The following is a 23,571-nucleotide window of genomic DNA, read 5'->3' as shown; positions in this document are numbered from 1 at the left end:
CGCTGTTCTACAGTCCTATATTTAGCATATTTATTTTGAAACCCACTTTGGAGGTTAATGAGGGAAGAATTCACACCTTCAGATACACAAAGAGAGCTTGTATAATGCTCCAATTCTGATAGAGTGTAAAATCAATACCAGATCCTCATCTAATTGCTGAGGATAATAAACTCATCCTTAAGTTCCACAAAGCCAGATATCTTCTTGGAAACCCATGTGAATTATGGAAGGCATCCAGGCCCTGCAGTTAGGCAGGCTTGATTTGAAGTATTGAATAGTCATATGACCTCGGGTATTAGCTACCTCTGTGTATCACTGTATGTCTTCCTAGCCCTACCTTTTGCTACAGCCACTGCTGTCCTGGCCATTTCTGCACAGGCTTCAACCAGCTTTGCACAGATCAAAGAGGTAAGTGCCTGCCTCACTCCACTCATATTTCTAGCTTCCTGCCCCAGGGCTTAGACATGGGGTGCCCATGGGAACACTTTTGACATTTGTACATGCAAATCTGAATGTGCAAGGGAATAAGCAGCTGTGGGGCCATCTTGACCTGTCAGAGGTAGAAGACTAAAGATCAATACTTCTCCCTTTTCTAATCCAGGTGCACAGTTATGTGCCACATTTCACAAGCCTCCTAAGAAGGGATGAAGTTCGGTCACCTTCCGAAGTGGGCAACTTTATAATGCATCCATGTACTGGCTTTTCCTTCTTCCTGGTTCCTTTCCCTTTGTCCTGCTCCCTGGATCACATCCCAAATAAACTACTCGCACACAAACCTTGCGTGTCAGGCTTTGCTTTAGGGGGACCTAGGCTGATGTACTTTGGGAAAGTGCACCTTGGGAAATTAGGATCTCAATTTTCTCATATGTAATTGGGGATAATAATATTTATTTTGAAGAATTGTGGGAATTAGAAATAATGTATAAAGCACCTAACAGAAATCTTTGGTATCCATCATTATCTTCTCCCTTGACATTTGTTAGAGTAAAATTTCACGTCAATGACAACGTAGCGCCCTATATAGATGTTCTTTCACATGAGCTTCTGGAATGGCAGGGATTTTGAAGAGTTTTCTGATGGGAGTCTCTGCTTTACATTCAAAGATAACCTAAGTGGATTAGAAATAGAAATATATGCTTAAGGTAAAAAGATATGCTTGGGAAACTCCTCCATGTGGAAATGAAAGGGATAAGGAAATGATGACTTCATGGGACATGGCTCTGGTCTGGGGTCTATCACCCTGCCCTTCTGTGTCTGAAGTATGAATGCGAGAAATATAAGCACAGGAGAGATCACACACTCCCAATAGGTTTAGAGAAAAAAACTGCTCTTGTTAGTTTGTTTTTAAAAAGTGTGAGAGCTTAATGTGCATTAAATATACATATCAGATATTTTTTCTGTAAATATACCTAATTTTTATGTATAGCCCCCAACTACTGATATTGGAAAATTAGTGTTAGTCAGTTCCAAGGAAACTCAGTTGATTTGGTGTTTCCTGTTTCCTTTTCTCCTTGATGTTATATCTAAGTTCATCGGGGGAAAGGAAAGGGAGCCAGGCATTAAATATCACAAAGTCACTGGGGTCACGAGAAAAGAGGATGTCTTGTGCTTGGATGCCACATTTCCATGCTGGCAGCTGCTGATATGTGCATAGGCCTCCCTGGTGCCTGGTTTTTCATTCCTACCCATTGGTACACTGTATAAATCTCCTGCTATATTTTCCTGAGTTTGATAGTATAAACTCTCTGGGTCCTTCAGTATCTCATGCCCTGGCTCTGCTATTCTCAACTTCATGAGGAAAAACATTTTCTTATTCCTTGTGATGCCTTGGGCATTCTGTGAAGTTGTGCCAGGCATCATATACAGCTGTGGTAGTTAGAATAATGACCTCCTGAAGATGCCTATGTCCTGATCCCTAGAATCTGTGAGTATGCTATGTTTCATGGCAGAAGGAAATTAAAGTTGCACATAGAATTAAGGTATTTAATCAGTTGACGTTAAAACAGGAAGATCATCCTGGATTATCCAGTGGGCCCCATGTAATCGCAAGGGCATTTAAATGTGGAAGAGGGAAGCAGAAAAGTCAATGGTACAGTGATTCAGTGTGAGAAAGACTTGGCTGGTTATGATTGACTTTGAAGGTGGAAAGAGGAGGACATGGGCAAAGAAATATGGAAACCCCTAGAAGCTGGAAAAGGCAATAAAACCAATTATCCCCTAGAACCTCCAGAAAGGAATGTAACTTTGCCCATACCTTGATTTTAGCTCAGTGAGACCCATTTTTGTCAACTCTGGACTTGGGAAAAACAATGTCGCTGATCAGTTACATACTCTTTCAGATATAGTAACTATGCCAAGACCCCTGCAAGATTCTCTTTAGCTGTATTTTCCTCACCTAATTCAGAAAGTTTGAAATGCCCTAGCTGCTGCTTGGATAAGAGAAGTGTCCAGAAATTTAAAAAAAAAAAAAAAAAGTCAAACCAAAACAAAGATCCTCCAGTTAATAGATACACCATATTATTTTATTATATCAGTCAGTTATTCTTTAAAATACTTTAAAATGATTTTCATTTTCAATATGGATTGTATGCATGTATGCGTGTTTCTATACAACACGCAGAGGTGCAAATGTGCATATACTCATAAACAATGAAAGAAAGGGAGAGGAAGGGCAGGTAAGAGCAAGGTAATGAAAAGAAGATAGAAGTCAGGAGGAACTAGAGAGATGACAACCCAACAGGACAGAGAGAAAGAAGCAAGTCAGTGAGTAAGTATCTTTTGAACAGCTGCCCAGAGATGCCTGTGCAAACCAGAACCAGACAACTCCTGGCTGAGGATGAGTAGGTTTCTCCAGGGTCTCCTCTAGGAAATCCCTCTTCCCGCCAATTCATATGAATGCCTTGACTTTTTAATCTTTTTGCTCAGATTTTCTACCTCTTTTCATTAATTTATTTTCCATAGCTTTCTAATCTTTATTCCCATTAGTAAAATTTCCTAGGTATTCCACTGGAAGTTTATAACAGTTGTCAACCTTTAGCAAACATTTACATTTGTTGAACACCCCTTATGTGCCAGGTGTAGTGTTAAGTAGGCAGTGGAGATGAGACACATGCTAATTTACTAAGTCAAGTAAACAATGATAATTGTTTTTCTTACTGAATTCCTGTAAAGGGCAGAAATAATAAAATAAAGAGTCAAAAGAAATATAGAGCTATTTATCCCAGCATTTTTGCCACATTCAAAAAGTTTATAGCTCTTTAATACAGTCATAATTTATTTATGCAATGTGACATATAGGTGAAATGTCTGCATAAGGGTTTGCAGTTTATTCTATACAGAGTACTCTCTTACCAATTTATGAGTTATTATTATTATCATGTTTCCAGTTGTGCAATTAAGAAAACTGAATCTCAAAGAAGTTAAATGTTTTGATCAGAGTCATTTGAAGTGGGGGCTTGAACTCAGGTCTTTAACTTCAAATTAGATGAGTATTTTACCATACCATATTATTATATCATATACCAGATTGCTAAATAAATGTGAATTTTATTATGTATTGTATTTTATATATTTTTATAAGATGTTGAATTTATGTACATAGTTCATTCAGTAGCCATTATGTGTTTGGTAGTAGTTTTTACACAGACTTGAACACTAGAATTAGTTTTAATACAAAAGAGTTTACCTTTCCACATTTAATTGATAACAGATGCTCTTTCGGTGGGTGGAAGGACAATTTCAAAGTTTTCCTATATGAAATCTTCCAGAGTGCAGAAGCGTGGATTATCCCATGTCAAATAATAAATTCCAAGCCTACCATTAAAAGACTAAAAATGTAAAAGCCACTGGTAAGATACGGCCTGCGAGCAACCATTCTCAATGTCAAAAGTTTTCTAATTTCAGTCTTCATTGATTATATTGAAGAAAGAAAAATTTTACGAGGAAAAAAGTGTACTTAAAACTTCTGCATAAGATTGACTGATAGATTCATAATGTTAAAAAGTATAAATTTTAAAATGTAAAAGCTTTTCCAAAAATTTAAATTTTACTCTGAGATGAGTTCTCAACACTGGTCATCTGCAGACATCCTCTGACCCTACTGAGGGAAGTGTTACTGCCTGTGATGTTTTTCTCCCCGGAGAATTCCAGGAAAACCCCTACTTTGTCAGTTGCTAGCTCTAGGTCTTAGTCTAATCTCAGTCCCAATTTAGCCAGGTGACTATGCATGAGTTACTTAATGTGTCTGGGACTCTGTTTCTTTATCTAGAATGTAATTCATTGAGGACATATTTATTGAGATGTTGTATGACTCTCATTGAGCTCTTACTATGTACCAGAATATTCTAAGTGCTTGATATATATATTTTTTGATTTCAAAAATCCTGTGAGTTACGAGCTGTTATTATCATTTCAAATTTACAGATGAGGAAACTGATGCCCAGAAAGATTAAATCACTTGCCCAAACTCACACAGTTAGTAAAAGTGCTACAACTAAGACTTGAGCCTAAGAAGTTCAGCTCCAGCATCTGTTCAGTTAATCATCTCATTACGTGTCAGTTAGGGTGGGTACAGCTGCAAAAAATTGGAAACTCAGTCAGAAGAAAGTTTACAATTAGAATATTTATTTATCTTACAAGACTGAGATTCCAAAGGCTGGTGGTACCAGGGTTGACTTAATGGTTCCATGATACTGCCAAGGACCTGGACTATTCCCTGTCTTCCACTTTGCTTCCCTCAGCATGTTGGCTCTTGTCTCCCAAGCTTGACTCTTTCTGTTCAAAGGATAGCTGCTGAAACTGTAGGCACCACATGATATTTTTTATCAGGGAGGAAATCTTTCCCAGAAGCCTCCAAGAGACTAGTCAAAACTGGGTTATATGTCCATCCTTAAGCCAGTCACTAGCAAAAGAGAATGAGATTATAATTTTGCTTAGACCAATTAGGGTTAACCCTTGGGTCTTGGGGAGTGCCTGTCTTTATTGAGCACTTTTTCTCTGTGAGGATTTTATGAGTGAGAAGGGGTTAGATGCTTGGCTATTGGGTAGGGATAGGACAATGACTGCCACTGTGGTTAAAAGCCAATTCCCATGTTCATTGGATTTACTATCTTCTCTCTCAGCTTCTTTCACGTCCTTGATCCAACAGTCACCAAGTCCTAATCAGACTATTCTCCAGATTTGCAAACATAGTATAGTTCTTCATTCACTAAAACATGAAGTCTAATCTTAAGAGAACACAAAAGTCCTGTCCTACCTGGGTCTACAATCCCTTTACCTTTCCAGTAACAACAGTTTCGCCCCACCATGTTATATATAGCCAAAGTGGGGAATTGCTTGGGGTTCCCTATGCACACAAAGTTGTTTATGTTTGTGTCTTCAATTCACACTGTTCCTTCTGCCTTGACTCCCTTCCTCTTCTTGCCTCCCTGGGGAACTGCTACCCTAATAGTATAATGTACAATTTAGTGAGAGATAGAAACTTTGGGAACAGGAGAATCCATGTGCAAAACAATTTTATATCATCTAAGTGAGAGGTAGGGTGGGAAAGTGGATCCAAAAGGAGGCTTTTTAGTAGTCCCCTCCTTGTCTGCAGTTTTGCTTTCCAAGGTTTCGGTTACATACCTTCAACCATCAATCCAAAAATATTGAATGGAAAATTCCAGAAACAACCAATTCGTTAAGTTTTCAATTGTGTGCTGTTCAGAGTAGCGTGATGAAATCTGTCCTGCTCCACCTTGCCTAGAGCATAAATCATCGCTTTGTTCAGTGAATCCATGCTGTAGATGCGGCCTTATCCATTAGTCACTTAGTAGCCGACTTGGTTATCAGATGGACTATTGCAGTATTGCAGTGTTTGTTTTCAAGTCACCTTTATTTACTCCATAGTGGCCCCAAAGCACAAGAGTAATGACCCTGGCAATTCAGCTTTGCCAAAGGGAAGCCATTAAGTGTTTCCCATAAGTGAAAAAGTGAAAGTTCTCGACTTAAGGAAAGAAAAAAAAATTGTGTGCTGAGGTTGCTAAGATCTACAGCAAGAATGAATCTCTTATCCATAAAAAAATTGTGAAGAAAGAAAAAGAAATTTATTCCAGCTTTGTTATCACATCTCAAACTGCAAAAGTTACAGTTATGGTGTTTGAGAAGTATTTAGTTAATATAGAAAAGGCATTAAATTTGTGGGTGGAAGATATGAACAGAAATGTGTTCTGATTGACGGCAACGTGTTATGCTAGCAAGCATTGGGCCTGTGTGAAGACTTAAGCAAGGAATCTCCTGAAATGAGTGACACCAAGCCATCTGCTGCAATTAAAAGATGGTTACACAGATTCAGTAACACAGAAGGCCAACTGGAGCCTCATGCAACATCACAATGCCTACCTCTTTCACCTCACATCATCTCATCACGTCTGCGTTGTATCAGCTCACATCATCACAAGAAGAAGGGTGGTACAGTACAGTAAGATATTTTGAGAGACAAACCACATTCACATAATGTTTTTTCACAATAAGTTGTTAGAATTGTTCTATTTCATTATTGTGTTGTTAATCTCTTACTATGCCTTATTTATAAATTAAACTTTATCATAGGTATATATGTATAGGAGAAAACACAGTATATACATCCAAAGTTTCAGGCATCCACTGGGGGCCTTGGAATATATCTCTTAAGGATAAGGGGGAATATTGTATATGAAGAAGAATTTGCTGAGTTAAGACTGACAAGTAGGAGGAAAGTGTCAAATTTGGTTGTCCTGGAGGATGGTGAGGCCAAATAACCAAAAAAAGAGTGGACATGGAGGAAGGTCAGTTCCATTATGCACATCTTACAACTGAAGTAATCATGGGACCACTAGCAGGAAATTGTCCATCAAGAGCTGAATGAGAGAATGTCAAGATAAGTTTGACCTAATGATTTAGAAGTCATATGATATGGTTTGGCTGTGTCCCCACCCAAATCTCATCTTGAATTCTAGCTCCCATAATCCCCACATGTCATAGGAGGAACCCAGTGGGAGGTAATTGAATCATGGGGGTGGGTCTTTCCCATGCTGTTCTCATGATAGTGAATAAGTCTCACAAGAGCTGATGGTTTCATAAATGGGAGTTCCCCTGCATAAGCCCTCTTGCTTGCTGGCATTTAAGATGTGACTTGCTCCTCCTTGCCTTCCGCCATGATTGTGAGGCCTTCCCAGCCATGTAGAACTGTGAGTCAATTAAACCTCTTTCTTTTATAATTACCCAGTCTCGAGTATGTCTTTATTAGCAGTGTGAGAACAGACTAATACATCGTAGTATAGATATGATACATGGAGCCATTTTTCTGATTTTCTTCTCTTTACAGAGAGGATGATGAAAATGGTCATGTGTGAGTCCATGGAACTAGGCCAGGACATAGAAACAGCCCTTAGCAGGAGCAGTGGAACATGAGTCATTGGACCAGAATGGAAACTAAGATTAGACAATAGCAAGGCCTCATGGAAGAGTTAAGTCTTAAGTAGTTTATAAAAGTTGAGAAGATGATAGGTCATTGGATATGGGCTAAAAGTGAAAAAAAAATTCAAGAAGGGTCTGAAATGAGTATTGAAAGACGCAGTGTGAAGTTAACTAAAAATTGGAGGGCCAACGAGATAAAGGAAGAAGAGTTTATAACATCAGGCAGAGGAGGTCTGAGTGACGCTGGCTTGAAGACATGGTCGGCGCCCACTGTAGAGCTTTGCCATTCTTGTTTGTGGGTGGATGGGTCAGGATTATTTAGAGGAGCAGAACTCATAGATGCACAAGCAGGAACAATTTGGAAGTTACTCCTCAAAAGCTGATAGGATAAAAAGAGAAAGAGGAAGAATACAGAAACCTGATGAACAACATACTTACAAGGTAGGCAAAAGAAGAAAAAACCCAAAATATCCTAAAAGAGGTCAATCACCACATAAGAGAAAAAAGGTGGAGGGAAAGAATAAGATAGTATCTATGATCTCCTCTGGCTCTGATATTTTATGATTCTTACCTAGGAAGAGTTCAGAAAAAAAGATTTAATTCATCTAATCCACTTATTAATTTACTGATATCAGTAATAGATTTGGGGAGAGCAGGCATAGAAACATAATATTCCCTTCTGAAACCAAGAAAGAAATATGATCCGTAATTCTCAGTCTTTTATGCAAAACAAAAATATCCTCAGATTTAGTATTTCTTCCCTGCTTCTCCAATGAGGGATGGCATGACTGCTTGTTCTCCAGTGGGAGTAAATAAAATGCTAGGAATTCAGGGACTCCAGTTAGCAGCTCTGACTGTTTGTCTGCTTCTTCTGTAGGAAGGGAATTGGTGACATCTGTCTCACTGAGCATCTGGTGGCAGCCCAAGAACACACAGGCACTAAGAGGGACCACATCCTTCTGAATCCCTTTGGATTGAAGAGCTTGCCTCTGAAGGCCTTGGGAGTCAGACTCAGCTTGGAAGATTTTTATGAGGTAGAATGGCAGGCAAGTTTGGATGAACTGAAAGAAAGATAATTTCACATGCCATGAAAACCTTTCTTTAAAATAACATATGATTTGATCATATGGCATACTGTTGCATCTTGGTTTGATTCACAAACTTTGAAGAATAAGCCAACAGAGGGAGTGGCATAAATTTCTGGAAAAAGCTTCCCTGATTCCTCTCTGGCAGGGCTGCCTTACGACTTAGGTGGACCCCAGAAACATGTGCCTTCATGGGCCCCTTCTGCCATGAAAAAAATACAAAAATTATACTTTACAACTGTGTTAGTATAAAGGCAAATCGAATCCAGGCTGGGTTGATTATTATATATTCATTATTATTAGACTCATTGTTTTTCTTCTGTGAGAGAAATAACAAAAGATTTTTGTGGATGCCTAAAAGTATTGTTGGTGCTGGCCTACTGTGCCTGTTTGGCCCCTGGGTGCCAGCCCTGTGCTAGGAACACTTTTCTGCTTTTCCTGACCATGCCTGAGTCCCACTGCCAGACCCTGCTTCTCCATGGAGCCCTGCTTGACTGATCCTGCCTGTGGGAACGCCTTCAATATTTATTGTCTGTCTGACTCATTATACAACTAGTGTAGTCCGTGATCTATTAGCATTTATCTTTTATGTATGAGTCCTTATATTCCAAATAAATTTTAAGTTGCTTAAGACCAGGGACCATGGCTTATGCCCCTTGTTCTCCTTGGTATTTACCACGTTCAGTGATAGCTGTCATTTACTGAGCACATGCCTTGTGCCAGGCTTAGTTCTGCTTACACATGGAATTATTCCCACTTTCCAGAAAAAATGCAGCTAATGGAAGAAAAGCAGCTTGCTCCAGGTCTCCTATCCAGACCCAGAATGTCAATCTAAGTTTCTCCGGTTCTGAAGTCGACCATTTTTCTACTCAATAATCTCCACATGTGGGTTGTGGTGATGATTATGAGGGTGGGGTGGGGAGAAGGGAAATAATATGGGGTGGGGAGAAGGGAAATAATATGAAATCAGTGTAAAATCTCAACAGGTGCTTAAATTCTGCATAGTAAAGCAAATTTAAAGCACATCTTGTTCAGCTCTAATGCTTTTTTTCATAACTTACTTGAAATCTTTATTCTAAGTGTTTTTGATAAGAGGTATTCATTACCATTCATATCCCATTATTATGGGATAAGTCACTTGTCTTTGCCATAAGGAAATCCCTAACTTCAATATCTTGAAGTGAACATTTCAATATCGTGTCTTCTTCCTTTGTTTTTTAAAAAGAGAGACTAGAAAGAAAAGTAATTTCTTCCCAAGGACAATATGGTCAGGTACTAATTTTTCCTTTAATACGTCATAATCACACCCCATGTTTCAACCAATGTTGGGCGATGTCAGAGTTAAACCCAAAACATTTAAGTAATTCCAAATTTGAAGCAATATTAGTTATCATGGATAAATCAAACACCAGTATGTTCATATCTTGTATGCTTTCATTATAATTTATGGAGAGACCTAAGATCTTGCCATTTTGCCATGATGCCATATAGTAGCTAATGAATATTAAGTTGTTTCTTTCCTAGCTATTTTTCTACCACAGTTTCAAGTGGGAACAGATTTCACACCCATGTGCTGCAGTTTGTCCATTTAAAATCTTACCTGCCCAGAATGTGTGAAATCACAGAAACCCACAAGAGAACACTATTTTTACATATGCAAAGTTTGGTGTCATAGAAAGAAGATGAACTCTGCATCCAAGTACATTTGGCCCTGGATCCTTCCTCTACTTAGACACTTAAAGCTGATGTGGCCCCAGGAATGTCACTTGATTCCATTTGTTCATATATAAAGTAATGATAAAAGTGTTTACCTTTACATGTTAATTGCAAGGCTAGGAGATTTGCTATGGAAAATATTTTGCCCAGTCTTTAGCATGTAGTAGGTGCTTACTAAATGCTAGTTCATTAATATCATTGGTATTATAGTTACCATCTCTGAATGGTGCCAAATGAATAGTTATAAAAGTTAAGATAAAAACAGCTCTTGAATTTATTCACTTGGGTCTTGATATGGACCGGGCCTTTTATGTTGCCGAAATAGCCAGGGAAATATAAGTGTAAAGTCACATTAAAATGTTTCATGCAGGGAAAAATAAGTGGTCTCCTAACTTGATTTTGCTCATTTATTTTTTCAGCAAGCATTAAACCATAATCAGGCCCTTACAACTGGAAACATCACATAGCAATTAGAGTTTAACATGTCGCAACTGAGGTCTTTGGGGAAGAGATGCTACTGACATACCAGCCCATTCTGTCCTCTGCAACCTAATATCCCCTTTGTTACAACCAGCATTTTGTAATACACTTTCACTATCCTGAAATGAAACTTATAAATAAAATAATCTATCTTCTCATTGATTTTTTAAAAAAGTGTCCTAGGTATCTATCATTAAAGGAAAACTAAAAGGAAAGTAACATACAATAAAACAACCTTAAATGCTATGGCACAACTACATTGGGGAACTTAAAGTTGTCAGATACTTTTGCTTAAAAATAGTATCACCTTGACTGCAATACCTACAAATACAGATTAATACAGATGGCTGAATTGGCAACTCAGACACCAAGAGCTATATTGCATCTTTGGTGTTATTTTCTGAAGTGATGAATGACTCTTGATAAGTTCCAAACATAGCAAAACACGATCTTTCCTTAATTTATGTAATTGTGTCCCTGGAAAATTTAGTGTGTATTAAAACTGTGCAAAAATATTTTGTTTTATATGTAAATATGGAGTTACGCTCTATGCCAAGACAGTTACAAAGAGGTTTTTCATTGACAAAAATGCCTGAAGGGACATCCCTAACTTGTCCAAACTTGAACTTGGGACAATATTTAATTAATTACTGGGACCAAGAAAATTCCCCATTAATTTTTCAAAACATCCCCCATGGATGGATGTCCTGCTCCCATTGAGACTACCGCTATAGTCATACTAAGCACTTGCAATTCTCTCAACAGCCAGCCTTTGCTTATTCTTTTTTTCTCTGCAGGAGATGCTCTTCCCCTACTTGGCCTTGCTATTAATGGCTTAACCTTAAAGACCTGCATCAGATATCTCTAGTCTAGGAAGTCATCTGTAAAGCTCCAGTTGCCTTCCCTTTGTGTTCTCTCTCATAAGACCTTCTGCTTAAGGAATTTTGACTTTGATTGTATTGTATTATTTATTTTCCTACATCATGTAAGAGCTTCTGAAGGCAGAATAAATCAATCAATTTCTTTTTCTTTATCTTTATTTACTTATTTTTATCTCTTTAAATTTAAATTTATTGGTTTCAGCCTGCCAGCTTAGAAGAATACAAGAAGTTTGAACAAGGAAGGGTTCCCTGCAGCATAGCACAGCTGCCTTGCCAGATCATGGCGAGACTGCTTCTTTAAGTGGGACCTCAATCTATTCCTCCTCACTGGGCAAGTTCTCCCTGCAGGGGCTTCAGCCACTCCAGCAAGGGTTCTACAGACAAAGTTCTGATCTCTCCCTGGGATGAAGCTCACAGTGGGAGGGGCAGCTGTCATCTCTGCAGTTTGGTAAACTCAGCCATTCCAGACTGCCAACTTTGGAAAATACAAATGGTCCAGGCGAGGAAGGGACTCCCGGCACCTACTCTACCAAAGGGCAGTTAGAGGGCTTCTTGGGGCGGGTCCCTAATCCCATTCCTCCTGAGTGGGCGGGACCTCCCAGCAGGGGTCTCCAGCCATCTCCTACAGGCACATTCCCTCTGGCAACAGGTCAGTGCACCTCCAGGATAGAGCTTCCAGAGGAAGGAGCAGGCTGCCATCTTTGCTGTTTTGCAGCTTTCACTGGCGATATATCCAGGTACAGGGAAAAACTGAAGCAACTAAGGTCTGGAGTGGACCCCCAGTAAACTGCAGCAGCCCTATGGAAGAATAGCATAACTGTTAAAAGAAAAACAAACAGAAAACAACAACAACATAAACAAAAAAGACCCCACAAAAACCCCAAAGGACAGCAAACCTCAAAGATCAAAGGTAGATAAGCCCACAAAAATGAGAAAGAATCAATGCAGAAATCCTGAAAACTCAAAAAGCCAGAGTGCCTCTTCCCTTCCAAATGACAGCAACGTCTCTCCAGTAAGGGCACAGAACTGAGCTAAGGCTGAGATGGCTGAACCGACCAAAGTAGGCTTTGGAAGGTGGGTAATGACGAACTTCGCTGAGCTAAAGAGCATGTTGTAACCCAATGCAAAGCAACCAAAAATCACGATAAAACAATACAGGAGCTGATAGCCAGAATAGCCACTTCAGAGCAGAACATATCCAACCTGATGGTGCTGAAAAACACAGCACAAGAACTTCACAAAGCTAACAAGTATCAATAGCAGAACAGGCCAAGCAGAGGAAAGAATCTCAGAGCTTCAAGACTATCTTTCTGAAAAAAGACAGGCAGATAAGAATAGAGAAACAAGAATGAAAAGGAATGAACAAAACCTGTGAGAAATATGGGATTATGTAAAAAGACCAAACTTACTACTGATTGGGATACCTGAAAGAGATGGGGAGATGGAACCAAGTTGTAAAACATACTTCAGAATATCATCTAGGAGAACTTCCCCAACCTAGCAAGATAGGCCAACATTCAAATTGAGGAAATGCAGAGAACCCCAGTAAGATACTCCATGAGAAGATCAACCCCAAGACACATCATAATAAGATTCTCCAAGGTCAAAATGAAAGAAAAAATGTTAAGGGCAGCCAGAGAGAAAGGCCAGGTCACCTAAAGGGAAACCCATCAAACTAACAGAAGACATCTCAGTGGAAACCCTACAAGCCAGAAGAGACTGTGGCCAATCTTCAACAGTTTATTTTTTTTTTAAAGATAGAGTCTTGCTCTATTGCCCAGGCTTGAGTGCAGTGGCATGATTTCGGTTCACTGCCACCTCCACCTCCCAGGTTCATGTGATTCTCCTGCTTCAGAGATCCATCATATGCAAAGACACACATAGGCTCAAAATAAAGGGATGGAGGAAAATTTATCAAGCAAATGGAAAACAGAAAAAAGCAGGGGTTGCAATCCTAATTTCTGAGAAGACAAACTTTAAACCAATAAAGATTTAAAAAGACAAAGAAGGATATTACATAATGGTAAAGGATCAATTCAACAAGAAGAGCTAACTATCCTAAATATATATGTACCCAATACAGGAGCACCCAGATTCATAAAACATGTTTTCTTAGTGACCTACAAAGAGACATTAGACATTAGACTCCCACACAATAATAGTGGGACACCCCACTGTGAGAAAATTGACATAAAGTTAACAAAGATATTCAGGACCTGAACGCAGTTCTGGATCAATTGGACCTGACAGATATCTACAGAACTCTCCACCCCAAAACAACAGAATATACATTCTTCTCATTTCCACATGACACTAAGTCTAAAATAGATCACATTGAAAGTAAAACAGTCCTCAGCAAATGCAAAAGAACTGAAATCATAACAAACAGTATCTCAGACCAATGCAATCAAATTAGAACTCAACATTAAGAAATTCACTCAAAACCACACAACTACATGGAAATTGAACAACCTGCTCCTGAATGACTCTTGGGCAAATGATGAAATTAAGCAGAAATCAATAAGTTCTTTGAAACTAACGAGAACAGACAATGTACCAGAATCTCTGGGATGCAGCTAAAGCAGTGTAAAGAGGGAAACCTACAACACTAAATGCCCACATCAAAAAGCTAGAAAGATCTCTAGTTAACAGCCTAACATCTCAACTAAAAGAACTAGAGAACAAAGAGCAAACAAAACCCAACACTAGCAGAAGACAAGAAACAACCAAGATTAGAGCTGAACTGAAGGAGATAAAGACATGAAAAACCCTTCAAAAAATCAACAAATCCAGGAGCTGTTTTTTTGAAAAAAACTTAATAAAATAGGCCAGGTGTGGTGGCTCACACCTGTAATCCCAGCACTTTCGGAGGCAGAGGCAGGTGGATTACCTGAGGTCAGGAGTTTGAGACCAGCCTGGCCAAAGTGGTGAAACCCCATCTCTACTAAAAATACAAAAATTAGCTAGATGTAGTGGTGGGTGCCTGTAATACCAGCTACTTGGGAGGCTGAGGCAGGAGAATCACTTGAACCAGGGAGGTGGAGGTTGCAGTGAGCTGAGATTGTGCCATTGCAACATTGCACTCCAGCCTGAGTGACAAGAGCAAAACTCCATCTGAAAAAAAAAAAAAAAGACTGCAGAGATTCCTGAACACATACACCCTCCCAAGACCGAACCACAAAGAAACTGAATTGCTGAATAGACAAATAACAAGTTCTGAAATTGAGGCAGTAATAAATAGCCTACCAATCAAAAAAAGGCCAGGACCAAATGGATTCACAGCTGAATTCTACCAGAGGTACAAAGAAGAGCTAGTACCATTTCTACCAAAACCCTTCCAGAAAATCAGAAAGGAGGGACTCCTTTCTAACTCATTCTATGAGGCCAGCATTATCCTGTTACTAAAACCTGGCAGAAATACAACAACAAAAAAAGAACTTCAAACCAATATTATTGAACATCAATGTCAAAAATTCTCAATAAAATACTGGCAAACCAAATCCAAGAGGACATCAAAAAGCTTATCCACCACAACCAAGTAGGCTTTATCCCTGGGATGCAAGGTTGGTTCAACATATGCAAATCAAGAAATGTGATTCCATCACATTAGCAGAACTAAAGACAAAAACCACATGATTATCTCAATAGATGTAGAAAAGGCCTTTTGTAAAATTCCACATCTTTTCATGTTAAAGACTCTAAATAAACATATCTCTAAATAATAAAAGCCATATATGACAACCCTATAGCAATATCATACTTAATGGGCAAAAGCTGGAAGTATTCCTTTCGAAAACTTGCACAAGACAAGGATGCCCTCTCTCACCACTGCTATTCACCAAAGCAATCAGGCAAGAGAAAGAAAGAGTATTCAAATAGGAAGAGAGGAAGTCAAATTATCTTTATTTGCAGCTGACATAACCCTATGACTAGAAACCCTCATCATCTCAACTCCAAAGCTTCTTAAGCTGATAAGCAAGTTCAACAAAGTCTCGAGATACAAAATCAATGTGCAAAAATTGTTAGCATCCCTATACACCAACAACAGACAGACAGAGAGCCAAATCATAAATGAACTCCCATTCACAACTGCTACAAAAAGAATAAAATACCTAGGAATACAGCTAACAAGGGAAGCGAAGGTCCTCTTCAAGGAGAACTACAAAACACTGCTCAAAGAAATCAGAGAGGACACAAACAAATGCAAAACCATTCCATGCTCATGGATAGGAAGAATAAATATTGTTAAAATTGCCATAATGCCCAAAGTAATTCATAGATTCAATGCTATTCCTATTAAACTGCCACTGACATTCTTCACAGAATTAGAAAAAATTATTTTAAAATTCATATGGAATAAGTAAAGAGCCTGAATAACCATGAGAAGCCTAAGCAAAAAGAACACAGCTGGAGGTATCAAGCTACCCAACTTCAAACTATACTGCAAGTCTACAGTAACCAAAACAGCATGGTATAGGTACAAAAACAGATACATAGACCAATGTAACAGAATGCAGAACTCAGAAAGAAGACCACACATCTACAACCATTGGATCTTCAACGAACCTGACAAAAAACAAGCAATGGGAAAAATATTCCCTGTTTAATAAATGGTGCTGGGAGAACTAGCTGGCCATATGCAGAAAATTAAAACTGGACCAATTCCTTACACCAGATACAAAAATTAACTCAAGGTGAATTAAACACTTAGATGTAAAACCCAAGACTATAAGAACCCTAGAAGAAAATCTAGGTAATACCATTCAAGACATAGGCACAGCCAAAGATTTCATGATGAAGATGCCAAAAGCAATTGCAACAAAAGCAAAAATTGGCAAATGTGATCTAATTAAAGAGCTTCTACACAGCAAAAGAAACAACCATCAGAGTGAACAGACAACCTACAGAATGGGAGAAAAATTTTGTAGTCTATCTATCTGACAAAGGTCTAATATCCAGAGTCCACAAGGAATTTACAAGAATTACAAGAAAAAACAAACAACCTAATTAAAAAGTGGGTAAAGGACATTAACAGACACTTCTCAAAAGAAGACATACATGCAGCCAACAAACATATGAAAAAAAGCTCACCATCACTGATCATTAGAGAAATGCAAATCAAAACCACAAGAAGATAACCATCTCATGCCAATCAGAATGGGTATTATTAAAAACTCAAAAAACAACAGATGCTGGCGAGGTTGTGGTGAAAAAGGAACACTTTTACACTGTTGGTGTGAGTGTAAATTAGTTCAACCATTGTGGAAGACAGTGTGGCAATTCATCAAAGACCTAGAGGCAGAAATACCATTTGACCCAGCAATCCCATTACTAGGTATATATCCAAAGGACTATAAATCATTTTATTATAAAGACATATGCACACATGTGTTCTTTGCAGCACTGTTTACAATAGCAAAGACATAGAATCAACCCAAATGCCCACTGATAATAGACTGGGTAAAGAAAATGTGGTACATACGTATCATGGAATACTATGCAGCTGTAAAAAAATAAGATCATGTCCTTTGTAAGGACATGAATGGACTTGGAAGTCACTATCCTTAGGAACAGAAAACCAAACACCACATGTTCTCCCTTATAAGTGGGAACTGAATGATGAGAACACATGGACATATTGCAGGGGAGCAACACACAGTGGAACCCGTTTTTTTAGGGGGGCAGTGGAGGGAGGGAGAGCATCAGGAAGAATAGCTAATGGATGCTGGGCTTAATATCTAGGTAATGGGATTACCTGTGCAGCAAACTACCATGGCACACATTTACTTATGTAACAAACCTCCACATCTGGCATATGTACCCCTGAACTTAAAAATAAAAGTTGAAGAAAAAAATTTAAATGTATCTCTTTATTGTTAGTGCCTGGCTCATGACTGCCACATGTGAACGATAGATGGATGGGATGGATATTTGAAAAAATCAATAAATGACCATTTTTATCCCAAATATTAATTAAGTAGCTACTTTAAAATATATAATATGACTGACTCTCAGAGAGATAACTCAAAAGTGGATCCTGTTATCAAGATGTTTTTAGTCAAGGAGGGAACTTAGATCACTCATGGCCATTTTCAAAAAATAAGTATAAACCATAGTGTGTTAATTAGATATGGGTTGAAAGTAATCTACATGGTGCCATGTATTTTATTTAGAATTGGTGAGGAAAAATGCCTTTGTAAAGCTTCGAGTTTAGGAATCATTAATGTTATTTCAGGTGGATTAGGTAGGTTATTCTGATATGGAGCAGAACAGCACAGGACTGTTTTTAAAGAGCAGTTTTCATACTTGGAGTATTTTAAAGTACTTTAAAGTGCTTTACAAAGTAATGAGTTAAACATTGGTAGTGAGAAACTATGTATGCTAATGGAGAAACCCATTGTGCTCTTGACAGTAGCTCAAACGGGACTGTGGAAATTAGAAGCAGTTTTATTGATATTGGCCAGGATTTGGGATTAATCCTTGCTCCTTTTGAAAATTGCCATGGGATCTTTAAATTGCACTTGGATGGCCGCCGTGTTTAATAAGATTGTTTTCTAGACCCGAAACTCAACCAAAAAGTTTGTGCACAGATATTCTACAAATAAAGCATATTTGGAGGTAGCAATTTTTTTCCATAATGAATTTGGATAATGAAAGATTTTTATAGAAGAAGCAGCAGGAATAAAAGAATCCCCATGACCGTTTCCTGGCTTTTAGAAGTAACCTCATTGGAGTTTCTGAAATATTCAGATAAATGTGTTCCAATTTTGCCTTTGCTCTTCAGGATTCTGGCTGGGACTAGTATAAAGGTGCCAAAAATCTAATGAGGAAGCCTGTTCATGAACAATTTCCATACCACTTTTAACAGACTTGCAAGGTTAAGAAGGTCTGAATAAATATGCAAACTTTATGATATTCAATGGAATAACTTTTCATGCCTTTGGTCTTTAAAAAATTTTGCACAAAATTCCATCCAAATTCTATCCAAATATGAGTGACAATTTAATCAGAAAGAGTGAAGCAATTTGAAGTTTAAAATTTATTTTAATATATTGTATCATCTATTAATACGAAATGAAATGTTAATACTGTTATTAGTATGCTTGAGAAATCCCCACTATAAGCCTACAATGAAATCTGCAACATAAATGATAGATATTAAAACTAATCATTTACTAAAATTCTTTAACATTCTGTTTAGATTTTGCTTGAAAACTATGTTACTATAATTCACTATTCATTCACCCAACAGAATTTGATTGGGACTGAATGCTTCTAAGACAGGAATACAAGTTAAGAAAGGAATCTTGGTAAAGACCCGGAAAGCAGAAGTTTATTGAATCCAGATTTTAGAGTTAGCAATAGTGAGACTATATATTAGATCTGGAATTTAAATTAATCTCCAAACTCTCAGTTTTTAGTTATGAACTCTGTCTTTTCACATCATACAGAGGCTTAATATGCTGAAATAATTAACTTGATGTCTGCTTCATTTCCAAACCTTTAAAATCCACACAGAATACATTCATCAAGCCAACTTTCAAGGAAAAACACAAAGGAACTTTGTGTATTAATGTCCGTATTATTTACCCTACTGTACGCAAAACAAAACAATGCATTATTTATAAGAAAAAGTTACATAAGTTTGGCCACAGATGAACTTGCCTTACCCATCATAAGCAACATAAGGAAACGATTGAGCTTGACAGTGCTTAGGGCTCACAGTGTGAGTTAACCCTAATGTGAGTGTTAGAAGTTGGGGATGGTTAAGGGGCAAGTGCTTCCCAGTTGTCAACATTTCAATGTAACCCCAAAACTTTTCAGAGGTGGAAGCCAGTAAGGAATTATAACTATTGCAAATGTAACAGACTTTTCAAGAACATGGGGAAAATCTGAAGGATAAGTATTATTTTAAAAGAATATACAATTTATATATTTTACTTGTAAAATTATTGTATAAAAATTAAAAGTAAACCGTGAGGGTCATCCCATGGTAAAATCTACCTCTATGATATTCCCCTCGCCTGCAGTTTCAAACGTTGTAGTGATGATATGTCTTTCTCAAGGACTGTAATGATAACCCAAACTAAGGCAAAAGCTGCGTATTAGAATAGCAGGAACTCTGATTTAGGACGTAATTCGGTTTGCATAATCGTACTTCTGCCATGAACCCTGAATCCCCATGAGACTATACAGGCAAGGCTCACTCTGTCGTATTTGCCACTACATTCTCAGTGCCTCATGCATCGAGTATGGGTGTCCCTTAAATATTTTTTGAATGAATAAGTAACAATATTTTGGCTTTGACTTCTGTCTTGGTCTCAACCTCTTCATTTGTAAAACAAGTGGGTTAGGCTAGATGATCTTCATGTCCCCTTCCACTCTAGTACACTGTTTCTTAACTACCAGCTCTTGTTAACAATACGGATTTCAGGACCGAAATCAAAGTCTCTGGGGATGGGGCCTCGGCAATTGCCCTTTTAATGCTTCACAGATGCTTCTTTTGTACAAGAAATTTGTTGTAGGACCATACAAGTATCTCGAAATAGATTTAGAAGTACAAATTTTGACCATATCAGAGTACTTATATATAAAGAGCTAGTAGATAGTGAAGGCAACCATCTTGATAATTTGGTTCTCTAATTCTCAATACTCTAAACTTAGAGATTATGAAATTTTTGTAAGGCCTTTCTACCCAGAGAATTTCCTTCATTCTTGTTGGAGGTGGACAAATATATAGTATTTCCAGATTTGGTTGAAAAGCTATAACTTTTAAATAAAGCACTCTATTCTTTATTTCTTCATGAAGATATAATTTTCAAGCTGTTAATCTTTCTATATACAAATATATCGCTAAACTAGGTTTTGAAATACTATATTATAAACACAGTAAAATCTCTTTAACTGACAGACCAAAATATAATTGGCTTTCTTAATATTCAAACACATCAATCTTTTAAAATATTAATTGACATCTACTTTCCTGGATAAGTGTTTTCTTTTATAAAAGTGTAATTTTAAAAATCCTAAATTTAAAAGTTGGCATTGGTAGGTATAAATTTTTCATGTTGACAACAGAAAGACAACTTTTTCTACTCAAATTCCTGCTAACCAAAGAAAATACCAAGAAAACATGATTAATAAAACAACTTTAAGTCTTTTCATTGACATTCCCCAAAACCAAAACTAACAGTTGGGTTTAGGATGCTCAATTACTTCTTTCTTCTTCCAAACTTCATACTCTTGATGAGGCATAGATTGCTATGACTCAAGAGAAGCCAAAGCAAAGATATTTGGTTTATGTATCTGAACTCTAGTGAAAGTCAAATAGGTAGGCTTTTAAGGTAGACTGAGAGGCCAGATTTTCAGACATCACTCAAGCAGAACTCGTGCTGGGCTCCCTCTCGTTTGGATGAGTTGTCCAAACCAAACACAGCCAGTCATTTCCAGTTTTTTCCAACAGTGTGCATAGTTTCCAACTGCGGAAACAGAGAGACAATTTTCGTGACTTCATGTCAGATGTCAGGCCTGCTGACCTTCAAGGAGAGCTGAGCTTGACAATGGTGAACATTGCCCAGAGTACACAAAGTTAAAATGTTTGATCCTTTGCCAGAAATACAAATGGATGTAAAATTGGAACATTTTAAAGGTTTAAATTTAAGCAGTGTTCTTTAAAGAACATATTATTGTGAAACTTTTTTTTTTATTCCAGAGCTATCATATATTTTAATTGTAGGTACAAAGAGTATTACACTTTGATTTCTAGTACATATTGTTACACTAAAAAGCAAAGCACAAAAAAAATCTATAATACGCTACCCTTCAAATAGGAAAAAAAGAAATTTGAAAAAATATCAACTCTTTTGTGTAGAAGAGATACAGACAGGGTAAAGCAGAAACTAGAGAGGTTGGTTACATGATGGAGTAAGGTGAGAAAAGGATGGAAAGAATGGAGGAATCAAAACAGGTTATCAGGGATGAGGAGGGCAAGACATTTTTCTAAGTATATATATTTAAGAGCTCTTACTCTTAGAATCATAGTAATGTTTCACGTATCCATCACATACACAAAATAATAAACAATAAAAACCAAGCAGGATCCAGGGGGAGCCCAAAATGGAACAGAAACAAGAACACATGATCTGCCAATAGTGCAAATAAATAATATAACCATATTCAAGGGAATGGGGAAGAAAAGAACTAGGTTTGGAGAACACTGTCTTCGATGGATATTGTAAGGCTAAAGACACAAAGAACTATTACGCATGCATAAATAGTTTTTATGCAGAAATAGAATTTATGCATGCATAAATTCTGTAATATTACAAGTAAATGTGTTTCTCAAAGGTTTATGGTTTGGCAATTCTGAAACAATGGGTGTGCTAAAATTGAACAAACAGGTAAATATACTGAAGATAATAAGAATGGGTTTCTCACTGCCAGGGAAATAATTTAAAAATAAGGAAAGAGTAAAAACTAAAGCAGGAGTCTCAGCCATTTTGGCATCAGGGAAAGGTTTCCTGGAAGACAATTTTTCCATGAACGGGTGGGGTAGGGGGATGGTTTTGGGGTGAAACTGTCCCAGCTCAGATCATCAGGCATTAGATTCTCATAAGGAGCACACAACCTAGATCCCTCACATGTGCAGTTCACAACAGGGTTCGTGCTCCTATGAGAAGTTAATGCCACCCCTAATCTGACAGGATGTGGATCTCAGGTGGGAATGCTCCCTCACCCGCTGCTCACCTCCTGCTGTGTGGCTCAGTTCCTAACAGGCCATGGACAGGGTACCAATCAAAGGCCCAGGGGTTGGGGACCCCTAGACTACAGAGAACACTGTAGTGTTGTACTGGAATCTGAGGTATCAGCATAAACTCATGGCTAGATAGATAGGTAGAGATATAGATATAGTTAGATAGATATAGATAGATAGATAGATAGATAGATAGATAGATAGATAGATAATAGAGAACTACAGAGATGGTATGTATGTGGGTTAAAGTACACAAATATCTTTTCTAACACATAGATATAGATAGGTATAGACATAATAGATAGATGGAGAACTACAGATATGGTATGTATGTGGATTAAAGTACACAAATATCTTTTCTAACATATAGATATAGATAGATAGATATAGATAATAGATAGACAGAGAACTACAGATATGGTATATATGTGAGCTAAAGTACACAAATATCTTTCCCAACTCCGTCTGCCAAGGGGGCTTAGAAATAATGGCATCCTAGTAGTAATGCACATGCAGCACGCAGATCTTGGTTTCTAAACACCTTTCCCCATTGAAAGGAACCAGGGCCCCCAGGAGAAATGGTTAGTTCCAGGGCTAAGATCAGAAAAATACAAAATGAACCTGTATATAATATAATGTATATAATATAATATAAAAATATTATATATATAAGCCTGGTGTTGACGTGATAGGGAAGGAAATTTCTCCTATAGAAGACACTGCAAGTCACATAGTAAGGATGTGTAATCTTCCAGGAAAGAGGGCAAGAATGTGGGAACAATAAATAATCTATTATAAGACTCCTTGAACCTTTCTCAGAGGAACCTTCTTGTACCACCTGCATCTAAAGTTATCCCTCTTCCCCAGGTTACTTAATATTCTATTATTCTGTTCTATTTTCTTATCACTTTCTAGAATTATCTTACTTTGTTAAGGTTTTCTTATATGACTGGCCTTTCCCACCAGAATGTAAATTCTATTAAAGCAGATAATTTATCTAAGTTAATCATCACTCTGTCCAATAGTTCCTTGCTCATACTTGAGTGCTCAATAAATATTTGTTGGATAAAAGAAGGGTACAGCCTGGGACTCTCCAATTTTCATGTTTTTATGCAGGACTTCATATACAATGTCTCACTAAGAGCAGGCACTGGTAAATGTTTGTTAAATAAGTAAATGAATGCATATTTATATTGAATGAAACTAAAGATGACAAATATAT

The 23,571-nt window shown here is 37.6% G+C and overlaps 1 long non-coding RNA gene across 2 annotated transcripts in view; it reads right to left on the bottom strand.

Annotated features, from left to right (window-relative positions):
• The window catches only part of LOC139357484 (uncharacterized), an 81,465-nt gene that overhangs the window by 1,741 nt on the left and 56,153 nt on the right, over positions 1–23,571 (bottom strand). Inside the window, exon 5 of one of the 2 annotated variants that reach the window (XR_011610721.1) lies at positions 4,627–4,900. The exons of the other annotated variant lie outside the window; for it this stretch is intronic. This is a non-coding gene — a long non-coding RNA (uncharacterized lncRNA). Of the gene's footprint in view, positions 1–4,626; positions 4,901–23,571 lie in introns of those variants that run through there. 2 annotated transcript variants of the gene reach the window in all.

This window comes from Macaca nemestrina, chromosome 12 (genome assembly GCF_043159975.1).
Source record: "Macaca nemestrina isolate mMacNem1 chromosome 12, mMacNem.hap1, whole genome shotgun sequence".
Classification (NCBI taxonomy): Eukaryota; Metazoa; Chordata; class Mammalia; order Primates; family Cercopithecidae; genus Macaca; species Macaca nemestrina.
The sequence above is the reverse complement of the archived record's forward strand: the minus strand, read 5'-3'. Positions and strand labels throughout refer to the sequence as shown.